The following is a 22037-nucleotide window of genomic DNA, read 5'->3' as shown; positions in this document are numbered from 1 at the left end:
AATTTTATGAAAAAATTATTGATTTGGAATACATCTCAAATTATTTGTCAAACTAAAGAGTTAGCCTTTTATATAGGCAAAAACATAAAAATCCTAAGCATATCCACAATATTTGACCATTAATTCTACAAAAACTCATTATATAAGATATCTTGTATGTGCTCACCAATGGTATTAATAGGGTTTTTGTCAAGTCCCCACTTATGAATATTATTTTTTTAACACTTCATAGCCATTAGAGTCAATAAACAATGTATTAATTATGGTGATTGATTTACCCATGGCTCTTTACTCGTTATCGTACATAATTCAAACTTTTTTTTCAAAGTGGCGTTTTATCGTCGAAATGGTCGGAGTCGACCATGCAAAGTCGATGCCCCTCATTAAGTATGGTAGGCTAAGCAAATATTCTTCTCATTTAATAGGAGTTCGTCAAGGCAAATACTTGTGTCATTTAAGGGGAGTTTGCAGCTGGAAAGATTTTACATCGTGTCAGTTGAAAATGCTTAAGATATGCTGACAATCTAATAAGGATATTTTCTGAGAACTCTTTTCAAACCTACAAATAAATCAAGATGCATTTAAAATAATCCCAAGATTTACACTAGAGTCTGGTTTGTTTTCAACAAATAAAAAATGTAATTACTGTGTCCTTATAAAAGGTAACTCCAAATAGTGAGTTTTGTAAAACGTCCTCGCTCGTTGATAGGATAAGGTAGTTACTCTAAGAAAAGTATTTATCACCTAGTATTGATATCCAAAATCTTATTATGACCATTCTTACAAGCTATTCCAGATAGCAAACACTCAGATCGTTTTTAATTTATTATCTCTTTTTAGGTAAAAATATTTTTTTTAAAAGATTGTACTAATGAGTGAATATGAAAATCATCTTTTTAATAGGATTTAATTTACTATTTTCAAATCTTTTTTTTAGTATAGAACATTAAATATTAAAACTAGACTCATAAACTTTACTTTTTCACGAAAAAATAAACAATTTTTTTTAAATCCATGATAAATTTATCAAGTAATTTATTAAGAAGTTTCGTGGGTCTTTATGTATTTGTCCATATTATTATTCTTTCGGCCCCTTTTTTGTTAGTTCAATAATTCATTACGACGTTACCTAGATAATACAAAAATATAAAACGTATTGTATGTCACTTGTCGATGTTTCAGTTTCTTTTCCAAATAATTTGGGGGTATTTCATTTTATTTCTCTTTTTTAGGTGATTTTTTTTTGATATACAATAGAGATAACATTGTGCACACTTTAAAAGCAAAAATTTTTAAATAGATATATATTATTGTATAAATGAATCGGTAGAAATATATTATCACATATAAAGCTATATCAATTTGCATATGTAGATCTTTGTATTTACCAACAATTAAATGATTTTTAAAATAGAATTGTTCACAATTCATAAATATTTTTTTATTCTATTTTAGAAAACAACCTTAGATGATAGAATATGTATATATATATATAATTTTTGCGTCCTATAAATAATAGAAGTTTCCCCGATTTAGGTTATTGAAATTTTGATATTCCTATTTTCCCTATGCATTACAATATTAGTTTGGTAAAAAGAAATAAAATATTAAATATTTAGTAAGAACTGAAAAGTTCTTTAACCATAAATTATTATTAGATAATAGTATGTTGTCATGGTTTCCATTTGTTGTGCTATTTCGAATAATGAAAGTAGAAATATTTATTATTTTTGTTCCAATGAAACAAATCCTTCACCACAATTAATTCCAATAAATTAGAGCAGGTTTATGAATTATAATTCTAAATAAATTGGCGGTTAAACTCTCATTGTTCACAATTTATAAATATAAGGAAATCAATTAATAATCATGTTGTTGCACATGTTGAAATTTGTATAAATAATATTTTTTAGAAATTATATTGACCTTTTTTTTTTGGATGAAGATATGGTCTTAATATGACCATTAAAAAAATTTGTTCTATATTTCATCTTATGACGTTCCTTCAGAAATTATTTAACTATTACTTTTATTCAATATGCCCTAAAACTTCATTGATGCTATCTTAGTATTTATAGAAGCTTTTTAGACTTATCTTCTTCCCTTGCTACGAGAATAGACGTGGTATTCACCGGATCCCTCCTTCGCTCTATGTGGTGGCATGTATTTTGAATGCACACTTGCGGAGAAGTTTCTAATTTGTTCACCAATGTTTTTAGTATCATAAGTAACAATTAGTTTGGCAAAACAAGATTTTGATTACTAAATACATCCATTTTAATGTTTGCATTGACATAACACTAGGCCAATGAAGTACTGTGTTAGGATTAAAAAAGAAGCAAGTAGGAATAATAAAATAGTTTAGATACAGTTAAATTTTGAAAATAACCTACTAAATTTATAATATTAAATGTAAATGTCTTTGTGTATGTCCTGGGATCACGGGCAAACCAATAAATATATTTTGTTGAATGCCATGGTCACCTTGAAATAACATTTTTTGACAAATAAATGACTATTTCATATAAAACAAAAAACACCTTAAAAGTTTAAGAATTACTTTTGCTGCCTGTTAGTATGTATTTCATGTATGCATGTTTTTCAAAAGAGATTATAGGGTTTAGAGGAGAAGAAAAAAAAAGCAAAAAGGAATAAGAAAAAGGATTTTTGACAATAATATGAAGGATGAGCAAACGACTGTTCAACTTGAATACTTTTTCTTCTTTAAAACTTAAAATCTCCTTTAAAAAAGATTGTTCAAAGATACATACCAACGACAATAATTCAGAATTAATTTTAATTTCTTTATGTCCCAACGCCGGGTAAACCTACTATAGCCTTACATAAATTTTAAAAGGATATTTTACACTCACTTAGTCATGAAAGTTATTTTTTTCTTCATAAATCTAAAGTTCCATTATTCATAAAAATATATACGTAATAAGCTTTCCAATCAACAGGGAAACTTTGTTAAAATTACATAAATATAATAGTGTTTAAGTAAAAGTATTTAATCTATTACTTAAGTTTATTTAATATTGATGAACACTTTTTTGTAATATTAGTTTTACAAAAATGTCATTGCATATTTGTCAATGAAGTCCATAGTGTTTGTAACTAATCTAAATATGACTGATAATAACCTAATTATCACTTTTGCCGTCAATATTTCCAAGAAAATTGATTGAATTACATACTTTTTATGGATGACAATCCAAATTATTAGTATTAGAATAACAAATTTATATTCTTGAACTAATATAATTATGTTAAATATTGAATGACTAGTTGCTAAAACGTCACTAATGAAATTTATGCCTTGTAAACAAAAATAATAAATCAAAAATATTGTACTTATATGCTACTTTATTTCAGGTATTTGATTATCGATTAAAAATCATTTATTAATAAGTTAAGTGAAATAAACAAGAATCATTTTTTCTTTATATTTTCAGGAAGTGAATCTCTACATCTACTTACACGTTGGATTGTATTAAAAGGTAAAAATCAACAACTAAATATATTACTTAAATTTAAATAGGGGAGATGGAGTAGAATTGCATCACTTTTTGTTTATTTGGCTCAATTCTCTGAAGGTGGCTTGGCTCTCCAAAATTTAACTTTTAACGTATTTATGCATGCTATTGCTAGTCAAAAATATTTGCAATAGTTTAAAAATCGATTTTGAGTTGTAAATTAAGAAAACTAGAGTGTATAATCTATGTAAAATTCAAGATGTTGGACTTATTTGTGTGTAAGCTAATTATAAACATGGTTATGAAAGTAAAATCTTTACATTTCAATAAATGATATCTATTTGAATACTCAGCTCTTAGTATATTTTGACTAATTACTGAACTTGTGATGAAGGTGATATTTACCTAAAAAAGAGAAAGAATTTTCCCATAGTTTAAAAAAACAAAAACTAAAAACTATTCATAATTACAAACAAGGAGACTTTTGTAGATGACTGGAGTGACTACTTGAGCCGTTCACATATTTATAAAGGGTCTGAACAATAAAAGGATCATTGAAAAATATTTCTCACTCAAATAACACAATATCTCTAGAGATGTTTGGATTCAAAACTTTTTTGTCATATAGACTATAAAAATATATCACAAACTCGAGGAATTATTCAATTGGAACAAAATTTCAGCTTCTAATTTATGTATTTTGTAAATGTTCAGATATAAAAAAATTATGACTCTCATTAAAAAACAAAGAAATCAAAAATCCTAACAAATTTTTGGAGTCAAATCCAAATTTCTGAAAGCCATCTAAATATACAAATAATTATTGAGCTTTTCATAATTAATAGCCTAAAAATTAATTAAATATCGGTCAATTGTAAAGTGGTGAATATATTTAAAAAAAATTAAATAAAATAAAAAATTGTCTATTTCAAAATATCATCAATAATGCATATAATTTTAAGAACAAATTTTGAAGGAACTTTGAAGAGGAGAAGAAATACATTTGAAATTGATTGGTCCATTGCCAAGAATGGAGATAAAAATTAAAAAATAAAGTGTGAAAAATGAAAATAATGTTATTAAAAATATAATATTAACATTTATATAAAATGAGTTAAAGTTAGATACTAAAACAATTTTTTGTTTGTTGACTAATTTGAAAATTGTACGGAAATCGATACACTTGCAGTCTCATCATAGTTTTGTTTTTTTTTAATAAGAAAAAGAAATTTTTGACGAATAACATAAATAATATTTATGGCAGATTATGTGTAGTAGTTTACAAAACTTTTGTTAAAATATTTTAACTTTGAGTTGTTGCCAATTTGTTGCAGCTCAAACATTTAAAAAAAAATTGAACCAATAACCAAATGGAATATTCGACATAAAATATAGATTTTCTCAAAATTGGACAGAAAAAAAAGAATTTTATAGCTTTCAATGTTTTGGGAACGATTTCGATAAAAAAATAATATTTTACAAATTTATAATATTTTAAGGATAGCATAAACAATATTAACGGAAAATTATGCGTAGTTCTACAAAACTTATTTTTTTTAAATTCCATTAAACTTCATTGTATTAAATATGCAAAACATTTGTGAAAAAAGCAACACATATTAATATATAAATTAAAAAATAATCATTTTATACAAGACGTTAAAATAATTCAGATTTCTCCTCAATGTGTGATTATGAGGTTTGAAAAATGTTATATTAATCTATAGTGAACTAATCAGTTTTCAAACGATTATATTCTTGCTACCAAAAAATTATAAAATACATTATTACAAAAATATTGCTCCCATAATAAATTACTTTGCTTTTTAAATCAAGTTTTTATCTAATATCTCATAAGAAAAATTGACACCAACTTCATATTTGTATTTAATCATTGTTATGATGTTAAACAATTGTATTGTAAATTTTGTGATTACATCTTTTTGGAAAAAAAAAAAAGGAATAAAAGTGTTTGATAAACCATTCATGGTCGATTCTTATTGTATGTATATCTACACTAATATTATGAATATAGTATTCCTTATACATATTTTTTTATGAATTAATCCAGTGTTTTTAAAAGCATAATATGTAATATTATTTTTCCAAATAAAGATATAATTAGCTTTAGAAAATAAGTCATATATAGCATCTGTTCATATCCTTATATATTGTTATACCCCTTTTAAATGATAGTTTAGCAAACTTTAGTATACATAAGTACGTAAACTTATAATTATGTATATAAACAATTTTTGCACGGAAGGATTAAAAAAAAAGAGCCACTTTTTCGGGCCGTTTGATAATTTTTTGTGTGTTATATTTTTAGGGATTGTCTTAGTGCGTTGTTCTGCTCTTTAAATGTTATTTTTGTAGTTTTACCGTGCTATAATTTAAATAAATGCTATTTTTTGAAAATGGATATATGGCCTGTCAACACCAAAACTAGATAAACTGATTTTTCATAAAATTGAATATGGATTACATTTATGTTATAACGACTATCATCCACTTTTTATTTTTATAAATGTAGCCAAATGTCATCCTCACAATAAAAGAATAAGAAATTGTTTGATTTTATTTGAAAGGGAATATCGGAGTCAATCTAAGTATTTTAAATCAAATAAATGTTCTTAACCTTTGTTGAAAATATTGGATTTCTTAGCTCATCTCACAAATTTGAATACAAAGCCTATCGTTGACTCAAATATGACTAATATTTTGGCCTATATGTATACATATATGAAGTTAAAAAATAAAATGTGATTATTATTTGAATACTGCCCAATGGTATCTCCCTTAAATGAAAATGGAATATGGACTTCATCAAATTTATACTACTTTTCCACTTTGTAATGTTATAAACGATGGTTTGTTGTACTCGAATTATCTCTTGTAAAGATTTGAATATTTTGTTGTTAGTATATGCATAATAAATCAACATTTGTAAAGAATTAACCATCTATTAGCGGGTTTTAGGGCTCTCCCTTCTTTTTGTAGGAAATATACATTATAAATGATGTTGTTAATTACGTAAAAATTCACAATAAGACATTTTTTGGTAACTTTTATGCAAAAAATGCTTTGGTATTTTAATGTTTTGAAAATTAGCACTAATTTACCGTAATCATTTTTTATTTATTTGAGTGAAAAGATTATTGATTTAATATTGCTTCTAGAGTGTAAATATCAAAATATAACTTAGATTCATTAATAATGCCTACATCCTTTTAAGAATGTAAAGAGATGAGTCATTGAAAGGTTTTACGAGATTTTTTTATTTATTGGTAAGTAATTCCTTTCAATGGTTATAGAAAGCTGGTATATCCAAAAATAGTTATGTATGTAGTTAATAGTTAAATAAAATTTATATTGTGGTAATTGAGGTAAGAATTTGGATCTTCAAGCCTATAACTGTTACCTGTTTCAATTATAGTTGATACATATTATATATTAAAATAAATATACGTTTTTACTGACATCACAGATTACATAAAAACCAAAAAGAGACACCATGTTGGAGAAAAAAATACAAAGTTATTCAAAAAATAGACAAAGTTTTAAAAAAAAGAACTAACTTTAATAACTAGAGAGAAAAAAAACATCAGCTCTACTGTAAAAAGAGAGATTTAGAGTTTTATCAAATATGGTTGTTTATAAAATTAAGATGACCGACTTTAAGAATGATGACATTAAATGAAGATACTTTATAAGAGTGGTTTTTAATATTTTTTTAGATCCAGTCCCTTCCATATAATGATTTTTTAATTTAAAAAAATCAATTTTTCATTCTTTTATCTAACATTGACAAATATTCATAAAAAACATTTTTAGAACAGGATTTGAATATCCCTTCAGTTCAGCAATATTGCTGTATATAATTTAAGTATTAAAGCAACAATTATTTAGTAGACATTAAACACAAATTAACATAAATTGAATTCGAATTTTATATTAAAATGTATTTTATATCATAAATACATTGGTAGTAAGAAAAAATTCCACTTCAAAGGAAACTTGTTACAAATAAATTTTGTCTGATTTTGTATACAAATTTGTTTTTTATATCAAAAAGCTGTTTTAATAGCTAAATTGCTTTCATAACTATAAACAACTTTCGTTTAATGTGTATATTAAACAAATTGAATTACATTAATATTTTTGTATAAATATATTGTTATTTACAAATTTTTAAACAATTATTATATTAAAATAGGAACAAAAATATATGCGCAGATGCAAATATATGATATTAAAAAGATATAAAAGCTATTGCTATACAATAATATTTAAATCCTTGGAAAGTTGCGTGTTATTATTTGTTTATTTATTATGAGCAACTTAGAGTATGAAACAACAAATTATGGGTATTATTATTCTGTTATGTATAAGTGTGACAAATAACAGTCATTATTACTGTTTTATCCTTGAAATATAGTTATTTGTTTTTTAAAGTCATGATTTTTTTTTTTTTTTTTTTTCTGAACAAATATTTCATAAATTATACATTTAGGTTTGCTGTATTGTATTATTGATGCAAGTAATAATCAATAAAAATCATTGTATATATATGGCGCAACTTTTCCTATTTAGTCACAATATCTAAATTAATAAAGCAAAGTTTATCTGTGTGTATGTATCTATGTTTGGCCTTTTTGCTATAAGAAATAACATTGTAGTCTTACTAATGAAGTTTTGCATACGTTTTGTATGTGGCATCGAGTCTGTAAACAGAATGCATTGTACAAGGTATATAGTTGTCCCTGATTTAAATAATATATATATTTTTGATCTAAGGAATAATATTGAAGCCATATTAATGAAGTCTCAGAGGCGTTGTGCATGTAGAATTGAGCATTATAAAAGGTTACATTTAAACAGTGCTCCATGATGTACCTATGCATAATAAGAAAAAAAAAAAAAAGGATTATAATGTTTAGGGAGCACTCTTTAATATTGTCCTCTAATGTCTATCATAATTTACATACCTACAAGATGGACAGAGTAAATCCTGCGTAACTTTATCGGCTAATTATTAGACTTGTATAAAAGATAAAAAGATTATTTTTATTCATTTGAAAGCCACATTAAATTTTAAATAATTATTTAGCATGAAATCTTTCGTTCTCGATCAAGACCTGTATACAGCGTCTGAATGCCTGGCATGCTCTTGCTACCTCGTACGGATCCAGGGCCTTCATTTTCTTGACGATGATTGTTCCTGCAAGTGATCCTTTTCCCCCAGTACTACAAGTAATAATCACAGTGATTGAGGTCCAGGCTGGCCAATAGAATGGGGTTAAAAATCCGTCACATTTTTACCTACTAACTCTTGGACAATCTTAGCTTTATGAGCCGATGCTGAGTCTGGCTGGATCTTCCAGTCCGGGGGAGGGAAGGGGGAGAGCATGACATGTTTCTCCGTGTTGATGACCCCCAGGATAATAACAGAAGCCGATTTTTTTTCATTTTCATGACTGGTTAGACCTCGTGAGGGTCCTGACAGCTCCATGTATCATTTTAACGGTCATGCTTGATGTCAATAATTAAGATTTTATCATCTGAAAAAACAATGCACGAAACCACCTTTGCTCTTCATTTGGTTAATAAGAATCTAGCCTTTGCTCATTATGTCTGCCTTATTCTGCTCTGTTAGCATATGCTTTGAGGGGTTGACCTTAAACAAGTAACCCAGGGCATTCCTGATGTTATTTTTGATGATCCCTTTGCGGTCCTTGGCAAATTAGCAATTAGCGAGTCTGGATGAGTACAATTGATCGTTTTAAGCCAGTTATGAACTTGTTAGTCATTATTTTATCAGATATTGTTAAATGAGCTGCTCTCTTAGTATTTCTCTCTTCATCAAAGGCGTTAATCATGTCATTGACTGTAGATTTTGGATATTTGAAGAAGAAAATTATCTCCTGTGCGGAAACTTTTAATAAATTCGACAGTTAACATATTTAGCTTTGATTATTATTTTTTTTCAAATAATCTCTGCAAGTCTCAAAATTCTCTATTAAAGTTATTCCAAACTTACCTGGTCCACCCTGTACATTCATGTAAAGTATATGATAAGAGTTGAATATGAAACGGTGGGAGTAAAGAAAAATGAAATTTTGCAACTCAATTATAAAAAAAGAAGAAGTACTTTATATAAAATTTCAAAAAATAAATGGGACTTTAGATGATGTGTAGGAAGGGCTTAAGTACTCCCTGGCTCATCAAATAACATTTTTTTTCTCAAAATGTTATATTATTATTTTATTTTGGAAAGTATTAGTATGCTCATGAAAAAAGGAAAGTAACACCGAGGGTTTATTGGGAAGTTTTCTTTTATATTATTACAGCACAATGTGTCTGTTTGTCGACACCTTATAACTTGGAGCAATGACGGTTTACTACCACTCGTAACCAAATAAATCATAGGCTTTTTGACGTATATCAAAATAATTTACAATTTGTTCTAAACGTAGTTTGATAAATAATTTGACATAATTAATATGTGGAAAAAGATACAAATTAATCGTCTTTCATTACCTATTTTTTTTTAATCGTTATTATAGAAAAAAATTATTTGTTATGCTAATTAATAAATTATGGTATTGTTATTGACTTGTTTTTGAGTTTTCCACAATTCAAAATTAAAATCAACGAACAAACAGAACAAATATTGCATATCTAAACAATTCCTTATTCAAACAAACTTAGCAAACAACTTTTTAAAATTGTTGCTAAATATGTTAAGTATTATATTTAAATTCAAATTCCTAATGCTTTTCAATAATATAAACTACAAATTTTGTTATCTTTTTGTTCATTTTAAGTAAATTATTTTTTTTGAGAATAATCAACATGGACAATAAATATTTTTTTAGAATAAAAAAGAAATGAAATACATGATGAATCACAATTATTTTTTCTCAAAAATCATTTTCCGAATATTGGTTCTCTTCAATGTTAATATATAAATCCCGATAAACTTTCCTCGAGAGGAGCCTTCATTATGATGAAGGCTCCTAACACTGAACCTTCTGTTAGTGAGACGATTGTAGATAATTTTATCCTTTTTTTAATAAAGATTTGATCTTATCTTCCTATAGACTCATTTATTTATAACTCTTGGTCTTGTAATCACAAACAATACAAAATAATTTATATTAATTTTTTTCTGTTTTTCTTTATCTAGGCTCCTCAAAATCTTGTTTTTTCTAAGTCTAAGTTAAAGGAATTTCGACCACAGCACCCCTGCTATCATCATAGATATACGTAAGTCATGATCTACCAATATAATTCAGTGTAGCCTTGCATCGCTTTGTTTCTACATAAACAATTTCCTGAACCAAAAAAGAGTTAAAATCTACATTTGTGCAAATTCATTAAATCTATTTTTAAATCAATCTTAATTAATTATAAGCCTAACTTTTCTCACTAAATTATAATTAATTGTTTTGCAGCAATTTTTAATTTTATTACTGTCATCATCAAACTCACATCAGAAAATTAACTAAATCTACAAATGATGCATTTATCATAATCTATAATAATAAGTTATGAGTGATTACAACTGAAAAATAGTTGTATAATAATCGAATAACCTTCAATATTAATAAATCTTATATGTATAATAATTATAGAGTTGAATGTACTTTTGAATTACTCAAAATGACATTTATTTATTTATTACAATAATCATTTGCACATTAACCCCCCTGGCAACAAATGTTTGTTTGTTCTATTTCGAGAGGATTTTCTCTCCTAAGATATTATATAAAAATAATATAAGATTTTTTATATGCAAAATAAATAATTTTTAGATTGAAAATTACCGAATTATTGCTCGATGAGGAGTTGCATCCTTGTAATATATAAGTAAATGTTGACTCAAGAATGGAATTCATCTACAGAGACTGAAAAAATCTATTTTTATTTTATAAAATGAAGAAAATTTATAGACGTACACAAAATGAACACATATTTATTAACAAAATCTGTATTTGTCATTCCTTAATAGAGCTAAAATTGAATTATTTAAAATAATTCAATTTAATATTCTTTGATTTTAAAGAATCTGAATAAAAGTGTATAAATTTGATGGCTTTACGCTAGATAGTGTTAAAAATATAAAAATTTTCACTGAAAAAAACTTGTTAAAGAGTTTTTGCGATTGTTTGCGCACATATTTACAGTTTTTCTGCGATCAAGACGAAAATGGCGGATGAAAATATGGATAGTATTTATGGTACTGATATTGTAAGTGCCAAATCATGTGCAATTTACATTTTTCGATTATTCCAGTCTGGTCATTTTGATGACATACTCGTACCACGCATTGGAAGGGGTCAATTAAACCAAAAAAATATATAAATATAATGAATGGAAAATAAATAAACATAATCCATTAAAAATAATTGACTCTTTTTATTACACTAATTATATTAGTAGTATGATCGGTGAAGTTGTTAGTACGCTTGTATTTTCAAGACAAAGTCTGGTTAAATTTGTTATTTAAAGATGCTGATAACTTAAAAATGAATTAAGTTATAGATATGACATTTTATTTTTGAGTGTCCCAATGATAGGTAATTTGACATACCACATTTTATTTTATGACGGATACTAAAAAAATTGAGTGTAAATGGAATAACCCAGACATAGACCATTTTCTTTGTATGTATGTAAGTAATGGCTGAACGAATTTTATAGTTTAACCATTTATTATATAACATAATTATACAATACGAATTATAAAGAATTTCCATTTGGAAGTCCTTTATATTTATATATACAGGGTAGTCTAGATAAATTGGAAAAATCTTAAAAGGCTTATAGCAAACGAACTAGATAGGGTAAAAATTTTAATTTATTATTATTTGAAAGCTACATTTAAGGAAATTGAATTATTTATAATAAAATTCGAATTTTTTGATAACCTCGGCCCCACGGCGCCGCAAGGATTGACATGCACGGGTGACCTGTGCGGATCCAGCTTTGCTATAGTACGAGTAATGGACTTCTTCAAAATCTTCACAGACAAATGATACTTGTCACAGGCCTCATGCTCGATCCTTCCTAGGGATGGAAATCGCATGATTTCTGGTCCGGGCTACTTGAAGCCAAAAAATCCGGACTCCAATATTTTGTGGCCAAGACATTCTGCACTTTTTTGAGCTTATGGGACCCTAAACTGTATTATTGTAAGTTGTAATTTATTCCTTGGGCGACTCCATCTATCCATTCAGGGAATGTAAATTAAAAGTGCAAGACCAGAACCATTATAATGGCAAAGCTGGATCCGCACTAGTTTGCCCGGCATGCCAAAGTTTTCAGCGCTTTGTAGTTCGGTTATCAAGAGAGGGGGATCTCATTATGAATAATTGAATTTCATTAAATCTACCTGTCAGAGGATAAAAAAAGTTTTTTGTTTATAAGCCTTTCCCAATTTATCTGGACCACTCTGTATATATTATATATGAACGTAATTATGGAATACTACAGGGAAAATATTTATGAAATGATTAATACTCGTATATATAATGTTTTTTAAACATAATAATAATAATAGTAATTTAGCATTTATTGGAGTTGAAAATGGGTAGAAATGACAGAGATTGATTGATTTTAAAAAGGTTATTGGAGAGAAAAACCAAGTTTATACTATTAGTAGGTCTATTCTGTGTTCGTCACTATGTATCTAAAAATATATATTCCATTATTCTACAACTATTTTTTCTCGTAAATTTACTTTTAACATATTTTTATTTGACTCAATATTGTTTTTTTTATTCTTTCACTTTTAATAATTTAATAAAAGTAATTATATGTAAAATGTATTTAGAGTCTTAAAAAAACTATTTTCACCTACATAATTGTTAAGAATCGGTCCACGATCGATTTTTTTTTTGGTGATTTTTTGTAGAATGATTTGGACCAATATTTGGTATAGACTTTGATCTCAGACCGTAGACCGAAATTTACTAATTTTCGGAACTTGAACCGATTTTTTTTGTTCTCAAAATATAAACCAATCTATGGACCAATTTTCTCCTATGTCCTGATTTCTGATTTGCACAATAAGATGTATGCAACAGATTTAACTTCATATTTGACAAATGTTCATAATTTTAAAACACACATGATGTCATCAACAATTCATCTATAGAATGATTCTAGACCAAATTTTAAATGAGACCTAATAATTAGGCAGCTCAAGACATAATTTTTCTATGGGACTTAGATATACCAATTTTTTCATTACAACTTAATTAATTTGGTCCACAAAAAAACATAACTGTCTCAAACCGGTCTTGAATTTTCAGACCGAAACGCAATACTAGTAAATAAATACTACATTGGTGGTGCTAAAGCCTTTTAAAGTCTCTTGTAATATGATAAATGTATATAATTTATGTAGGAAATTTCAACCGCATACTCAAATAACTAGAAGTGTTCTACAAGTTTTTTCTGCCTTCGATTGTGTTCCTCAATAAATTACATAAATCTCGGTTCTCAAATCAACGTCATTAAGATTAAAAAGTATGCTGTAAAAGTGGATGACAAAATATTTAAATAACAAAATTTTGGCAGCAGTTGATGAGGGAACTTTATGTATATTAATGACATTTTTTGATCGTTACATATATTTAAATGGTTTAACCTATAAAAGACCAATCTTTTCATTTGACTCTCTAAACCCCATCTTGCAATGTGCTTGAAATAACATTGAATATGTAAAAATGCGGGTTAATATTAACAGTGCACAAATAACTATATATATTAAATATTTTAGTCCTTTGATTAGACTTTTTATAATTTAATCATATTATTTATATTTTGTATTGAATCATCGATTACTATAACCACTTTTTTAAGTAGTTGTTAATATTTTGATTATGAAAGATGAAACTGAAGGAGGAATATTTCAGGCCTTATTTAGATAATAATTAACAAAATATTTTTTTAAAAGCATCCTGTTTTTTTAATGTTCATTTTTATTATGTACTTATTCAAATATATCCATCTTGCTTTCAAGTACAACCTTTTGTAGTAAAATATTACAAAAAAAAAAAAAAATCCATCAAAGAATAGAAAATTTCTTCATAAGCTTTATTTTTATATAAACCTTATCCCTTTCTTTGTTCACTTGACATCTTTAATCATACCTTTTTGCCAGTGTTACTGTTGTGTATAGGTATATTTATATGGTTATATAAAATGTTCTTCTTCTTTTTTTTTTAAATAAAAAAGACGGTTACAAAAGTAATAAAAGATGTAAAAAAATATCCTAAAACAACTAAAAGGAGAAAAATAACTGTTGACATTTCAAATACTAAAGATTGAATTCGATTCTTTTTTTATTTCACTTGACCACTTGACTATTTGAAGCATATCAAACTTAAAGGTATTTGAAACATGTAAGCAATGCATAGGTGGATACCCAGCTTTTCCTTCATATATGTACATATATTTACAGAAAGTAAATGATATTGTAACTTATAAAATATAAAATTCAATAAACTTATCTTCATTCTATCAAGCTCTCCTTTTTTATATTTATGACAAATACTCTCAATTCCAAAATTATCTTTCAATAACTTACAAAAAATATAAATATATTATAAAGCTGATAAAATTAGTACAGTGTGTTTCTCTCAAACTAATAGTATACATAAATTTATTGCACTCTATATATACAAAATAAATGCATGTGTTTATTTATTTTGAAAATGTATTTTTTTGGAATAATAAAGAAGACTAAGGGCCCTATAATTGGGAAATCTAAGTCATCTTCTCCATCATTAGATAGAACTGAGATATATTCACAAGTATGCGAAGATATTTAATCCGAACAAAGAATAAATAGCAAGAGAATAAAAAATATAGAGAGAAAATCCTTTAAGTTAAAACAGATTAGAGATCTTTCTGAGACAGAAAACTGGATTTAGAACAAGTGGAGGGTCCTATGGCAAATGTTGAGGAAATCAATCATGATGTACAATCTCTTCCATATCCTCTGGGTCCTAGCGCCCTACATCCACTGGACAATCTGATGCCCTCTTGAATTTAATTTGAAATTTTCAAAGTTCTTTGAAATACTTCTGAGCCAGAGTTCTATAAATGGTGCCATCGGCTCCCCTGTTGTTCAAAAATTTCATATTGATGTTGTTTATTCAGATAAAGTTGTTGTAATAAACTCTGGGACCGTTTATCTAAGATTAAAATTTTTCTTTTCTAAAATAAGAGGGTTACGATTGTTTTTACTTCATAGATTCATATAAATGTAAAAAATTGATATGTAAGAGTTGAAATAGGATAAATATCAAAAATTTCAGCATTTAAAACGGTACTACACGGCATAATGGAGTTTTGAAATTTATTTTGATAAGCGTCTATTCCTTGAAGAAGTACGATACTGAGAAAAATGAAAGCTTGGAGAGATAGTACATTTTTTATTATTATTTAAAACTGTGTATATTCAAAATGTCTACTAAATGTTAAAAATCATAATTTGACTGTAAAAATAATTTTTGCCATCTGTGGGACCTTTTATGCAAAATAAATATTTTTTATATAAAGTACTCCGTGGGAGAATTGAGGTCATATTCAATTAAATTGATAGTACCATATATACCGTTAAACAAAACCAATAAATTCGTCGCATTGCATTTGTTCAGGATCTGTTTGACGTCAAAGTTTATTCCAATTTTTATTGGATGACCCTGTAAATAAATATGCAAGTGAACTAAAATTAGATGTGTTGAATCAAATCAGAACGCTTGGACTCAAATACGGCGTGAGTAATTAATTTAATTACCTCACTCAATTCGTCAAGTTATTCAAGGATTTGAGACTCAACTAGTATATCAAAATCAGTAATTTGAACGTTATACCTTTAACTTTATAAGACAAACATTGATCAATATGTGTAAGCATTTATTCAAAGAATTATGTTGGTTCTGGAAAATAATCCATTTTTGTCGCCAATACTTTTCAGTATACTCCTCAAACGTTAAATATGGAATTATTTTTATCTTGATAATCTCTTGCTTAGGATTTGCTCATATCTTTATCAATTTTTTATCAAAATTTAGTTAATTTAGTTTACTGCTTTACTTAATGTCGTTCCTTTGTTTTTGTGAATTCTTATTTTTTTCAATTAAATATATTTATTTATATTAATAAGAAACTACATCTTGTTAAAAGAGCAAACATATGTTATTAATATTATTTAAGAATAAGGATTTATTTTTTATTAATATCTAATCCATTTTAATCGATTTTTACGAGTGCCAAATGTATGGAATAGCTAAAAAAATGATAACATAATTCAATGACGCAATTATAATAATCTTACAAATGTTTAACATGTTACTTATTGTACTCACCGCATTATAACAAGGATGTTCACTAACGGAGAGATAAGAAGTAATTTACTACCTTTTCAAATCTTTTTTGACTTTATTATTGCATCAAGTTTTATTTTTTAATCAATGGAAAAGGCTGTTCAAAAGAACCAAACATATGTCTATGTATACTTCCTATTCCTTGCTCTAATTCATATCCTAAAATATAACATTCAGTATCAATGTATACAATGTATCTTTTAAATGCATTTTAAAAACTCTTTTAATGGGAGTTGTAATTTTTGCAAGTCTTAAAAAATAAAAAAAGCTGCTTAATTTACATTACTCTATGTAATTTAAAAAACCAACAAAGAATGAAAGAAATGAAAAAGATAATTATTTTCTATCATTTTTACTTTGTTACAATTGAAGATGTATTTTTGATAAAATATAACCAATGGGCTGAAAAGTCCCGGGCTTCACCTGTAGATAGTACTATTTTAATAAAATAACCTCATTTTCAGTTATTACTAACCTGCAAAAGACGGGTGTAAAAAAATAATGACGATAAGTTCTTTAGTTTGTGACTTATTGTGCTGAATGTGAGGCTAGTTTTGTTAATTAAAAATTGCCATGTGTAGTAAATGAATTATAAATCAAATAATAATAATTTTAAAAAACCCAGTTTTTAACGGAAAAAAAATTGTTTTAACCCCGGACTTTTCAGCCTTATGATATGTATACATATTATGTGTAAACATAAAACAAGCTGGGATAAAAGAATTAAGAAAAATGATTTTTTTTTCATAGTTATTAATCTTCATAAGAAAGGATTATTTGATTATTAACATACTATTTAGGCATGGAAATTTTTTTTGGTATGAAATAAATATAAATAATTCTTTGAACTTTTTGATGATGCTCCTAATTTAAAATTTAAGGCTTCAGAAACAGAGGTTTTTTTTTTATCAAACCCAATTTATACATATGCTAAACATTTTGTATTGAATTTTGGAAACAAGTGAAACAATTGTATCAAATTTGGGATTCAATCTAACGAATAAAAAGTTTTTTAATATACCTAATTGAAAGAACATCAGTTATACAATTATTTTAATTTACTGATCTATTTTAATGGAGGCAATTCCTCCCTGCTTTTATGTTGACACCTCACATAAGTAAAAATGTAGAAATTTAAATTCAATTGGTAATAGTTTGTGTATGTAAATAACTTATGTGATGGCACAAATGTAGATAATAATTTCAGAATTGTGTATATATTAACTCGTACATATGTCCATTGATTCAACCATGACATTTAAGAGGAGACTTTATACCTTTTAATCAATTACTTTAAATCAAAATTTCATTAATTATGTAAATATTACAAATGTTAATTATATGTAGAGTGCGTTCGAGTAAAATTTGTATATCTTTTTGTACAAAAGTCACCAAATGGTTGTTCTGATTTTCAGGAACACACTGTACTAAGGAGGAATATGATACACAATTAACATAAGTATGTAAATAAAAGTATGTTATTGTGAATAACTATTGATTCGGCATCTAGGAGCAAGAGGGGACATGTTTGTCACATAGAAGATATTTACCTTGTACATAATTATATTTAATGACGTGTACATGTATGTTTGTGTGTATTGATTTATGTAGGTATCTTAATACAGATGTAATGTTTCAATAATGTAGATTCTTGACTTACTTGACTAACTTGAATGATTCATGGTTTTTGTAATGATACAGAATATTTACATTGTTTATTCATACATGGACAAAAATGAGCCCAATATAGATACTCAACAAATCCTTTAAGGTAACTCTGTGTCTTTTATGAGCACACCAAAAAGCCAAATCCCTGAATCCAACAAGGACTTAAAATCTTAGTTTGTCAAAAATCCTTTTAAATTTAGGTCCATCAACAACCCATTTTCAATTCAACTGCCCTGACGGAAGGAGGAAGTCGCCCAAGATTTCCCATAACCCCGTCTATCCTCCCTTTTATACGGTAAAGTCCTTAGCAGAGAAACACTTCCACAAACTAATATTTCTATTCCTATATTTGACCATTAGTATGCTGTTCTTGGGGTTAGACTCAGCATTTTTGTTCATCCTAACATATTTTTTTTTGTTCATATAATGATAAAATGTATCTCATTCTTAAAATAAACCTATTATTAAAACTATAGATCCGTACTTTCTTTGTCAGTGGGCAAACTTACGAAATCGGCAAGGGATCAAAAACAAATTTTAATGATTTAACATACATTGACAATAAAAGGCATTGAGGATAAAAAAATATAATTCCTATAGTCTGAACATAAATATGTATACGTATTATTGCACACAATGACTCTCTCAACCTTTAATTACAAAAACCAAAGAGAAAAAGGTCCAAAACTATTTAGTAATTAGCCAATTAGTAATTCTTCTGAACTATAGAACTATTCTTCGTGAAGGACAGATTAAGAAGATTTTATTTGAATTAAATTAATTATCTTTCAGAATATTAATCAGGGAAATAATACCAGAAAAGTCTAAAATACTGAGTATTTCTTAATGTAAATGGAAAATTTCCGTGTTAAAGGATCACAAGAAAAATTACAGCATTTTAAAAACATAGTTATTGGTTTTAGAATGATGTGAGTAAGGATTAATAATTAATCTTTGGGGAAGTTTTGTTGCAAAAAATAGACGTTTTTAAGTTGATTAATCATTGTTTATAGATTCTACATGGATGCATTATTATAGGTATTTCGTTGACAAAAATGCAATCGTGATACTATATATTTTTTGTTCATTTAACAAAACCACATGTAAAGCAACATCCAAAATAATCTAGATAATCAGTTAAAAAAATATACCGTACGATTTGAACACGATTGAGTAAAAATTGCTACATTGTATTATTTTTGCAAGTATCTATGTACATGCGGGATTCTATTACTCAAATGAAAAACCAACTTAAGCACACTATTTTGTCTATAAATGGCTGTCATCACACATAAAATGTGTTGACAATTGAGAAGTAACTCATTAATGTGTCAGATACTTTTTTAGAGGAAGGTATTTACAGATCGTTTTGGTTCTTATCAATAATATTATTAAATAAAATATAAAGTTTTGAAAGAAAATGACAAAACAAGGCGGCATATTTAACAGTATCTGACAAGAAGTTACAAAAAGTTAATTATTTTTTAGTAATTATAGCTTTTTACATATTTAAAATTTGATATACCCTTTTTTGAAAAAAGAAAAAAGTTTTTGTGGGAGGGGGGATGTGTGAGAAATAATGAAGATAAATATTTTTTCTTTCACATTTATAAATACATATTTCTTTAAGTAAATGAACATAAAATAACCATCCTTTTTCTCTTTTTACAATATCCTCAACCAATTTTTTTTTTTTTTTCAATATCTTCCTTTCTTTTAGTTCTTTACTTCTTATATTCATTAATAGCCTCCTTCTCTCGTGTACTTACTCTTCATACGAGTATATACATACATATCTATTGAATAGAAGGTTAAATCTCGATATTTGCAACTTTTATAGATATCCAATATTCATTTGAAAAACAAAGCAACAACAATTTTCCCTTGTAAAATCTGTAAATTGAAAATATATTGAAACTATCCTTGTCTTTACCTTTGTTTAAATGCAGAGTTTTTATTGACGAATTAAAATCGATATAGACCGACGTGGCTCAATAGACAACGAGCTCAGTGAAAATATTTCATTGAACTCAATGTTCGTAGGTTTGATATTCGCTGGCTCCTACAAAAAAATATATAAATTATATATAAGGGTAGTGATGAGAATCGTTAGACTTTTGGGGATGTTAAGAAACAGAAACTCAAGAGTGTAAGCCTGATGGTTTGAAATTTTGTTTGTAGTAGAGCAACTTAGCTCCAACGTTTTATTAGATCAGCTACAAGCTTCTGTGACGAGATGATAAATAAATAACCAAGGACATAAGCAAGAATTAGTCTGTTGTCAATCCTCAATTTTAATCTGATTCCCACAAGGACTTGTATGAATTAGAAAATGAAGAAACTTCTCAAGATGTTAGATATATTGAATGATGTATAGAACATGTCAATTTAAGTATAAAATGTTGACTATCCCAGGATTTTTTAAAGTGTCATTCCTCAAAAAGGATAAGTCTCCACATCTATTGGACGTGTACAGTAGGCTGGTTTGTTTTGCGGGGTTTGATTATCTTTTTCGATTTTTGAGAGGTTCCCCAATACATATACATTTAAAAAAAATTTACATCATGGATTTATTTTGTGAGTATAAATTAACCCTAGATCATTTTACTTATTTTAATAAAGATTAACTATTAACTAGGCATTGATGATGATTAATAATTCATTATTACTTAAAAAAATAATGAAATATTATTGATAATTAGGCTATCAAAAATAAACTTTAAGGTATATCATTGATTAATGTAGGTAAAACATAATTAGTATATATGTATATGGTATATGCATATAAATTGCTTGGAAAATCATTTTTGTTTGCGCTGCATTATTCATATTTTTTTTGATAAGTTAATACAAAGTGCAAATTTATCAGTGCACATATGTGTTATTTCTTAAAATTTTGAATGAGGGTTATTTGCAATTATCATACTTGGTAATAACATAATATCCTCTTTCTGTGTGTATCGTTTGAGAGCTTAAAAACACCTTTGTATTTATTCAGAAAGTATGAGGTATGCAGTTTTTTGCATTGACTTAAAAGTTGATTATTTTAACTACATGCGGGAGTAAGTATATTTCAATGCACTTAACAAAAACATTGTATTCTCTTTTTATCTCAAAATTGGAGACAACGACAGCGGATAATTTTGATAAGAGTTAACACTTTATATGTGTTGATATAAGTATTATTGTATCCGGGAGGTCTATTGAAATCAGGACACTTACTGATTCAATTATTAATGAAGTTTGAGTGATTGAAATTAATTCATATTTTGTTTGTTAGTTATTTTTTTATTTAAATCCTTAACTTTTATTTATTTTTGTCTTTGTATTAAGAAAAATGCTTTAATCAAATTAATTATTCAAATTAAAAGTTACATCTTCCTTTCACATTTTCAACATCTATTTCTCAAATGTATTGAAATTCTTTTTTTATCATCATATGTTGTTACATTGATGTTTTTTCTATGTAATTTAATTTTAGTATGTTTTT

At 26.8% G+C, this 22037-nt stretch overlaps 1 protein-coding gene across 6 annotated transcripts in view; it reads left to right on the top strand.

Annotated features, from left to right (window-relative positions):
• LOC121129813 (zwei Ig domain protein zig-8) overlaps positions 1-22037 on the top strand; it is a 335418-nt gene that overhangs the window by 88714 nt on the left and 224667 nt on the right. For 5 of the 6 annotated variants that reach the window (XR_011783558.1, XM_071893322.1, XM_071893323.1 and 2 more), the window contains 2 exons: positions 3456-3500; positions 10666-10745. The gene's annotated coding sequence lies outside the window, so the exon portion shown is untranslated. The remainder of the gene's footprint in view (positions 1-3455; positions 3501-10665; positions 10746-22037) is intronic. The other variant, XM_071893324.1, reaches the window with a different exon arrangement.

Source organism: Lepeophtheirus salmonis, chromosome 14 (genome assembly GCF_016086655.4).
Source record: "Lepeophtheirus salmonis chromosome 14, UVic_Lsal_1.4, whole genome shotgun sequence".
Lineage (NCBI taxonomy): Eukaryota > Metazoa > Arthropoda > Copepoda > Siphonostomatoida > Caligidae > Lepeophtheirus > Lepeophtheirus salmonis.
The sequence above is the reverse complement of the archived record's forward strand: the minus strand, read 5'-3'. Positions and strand labels throughout refer to the sequence as shown.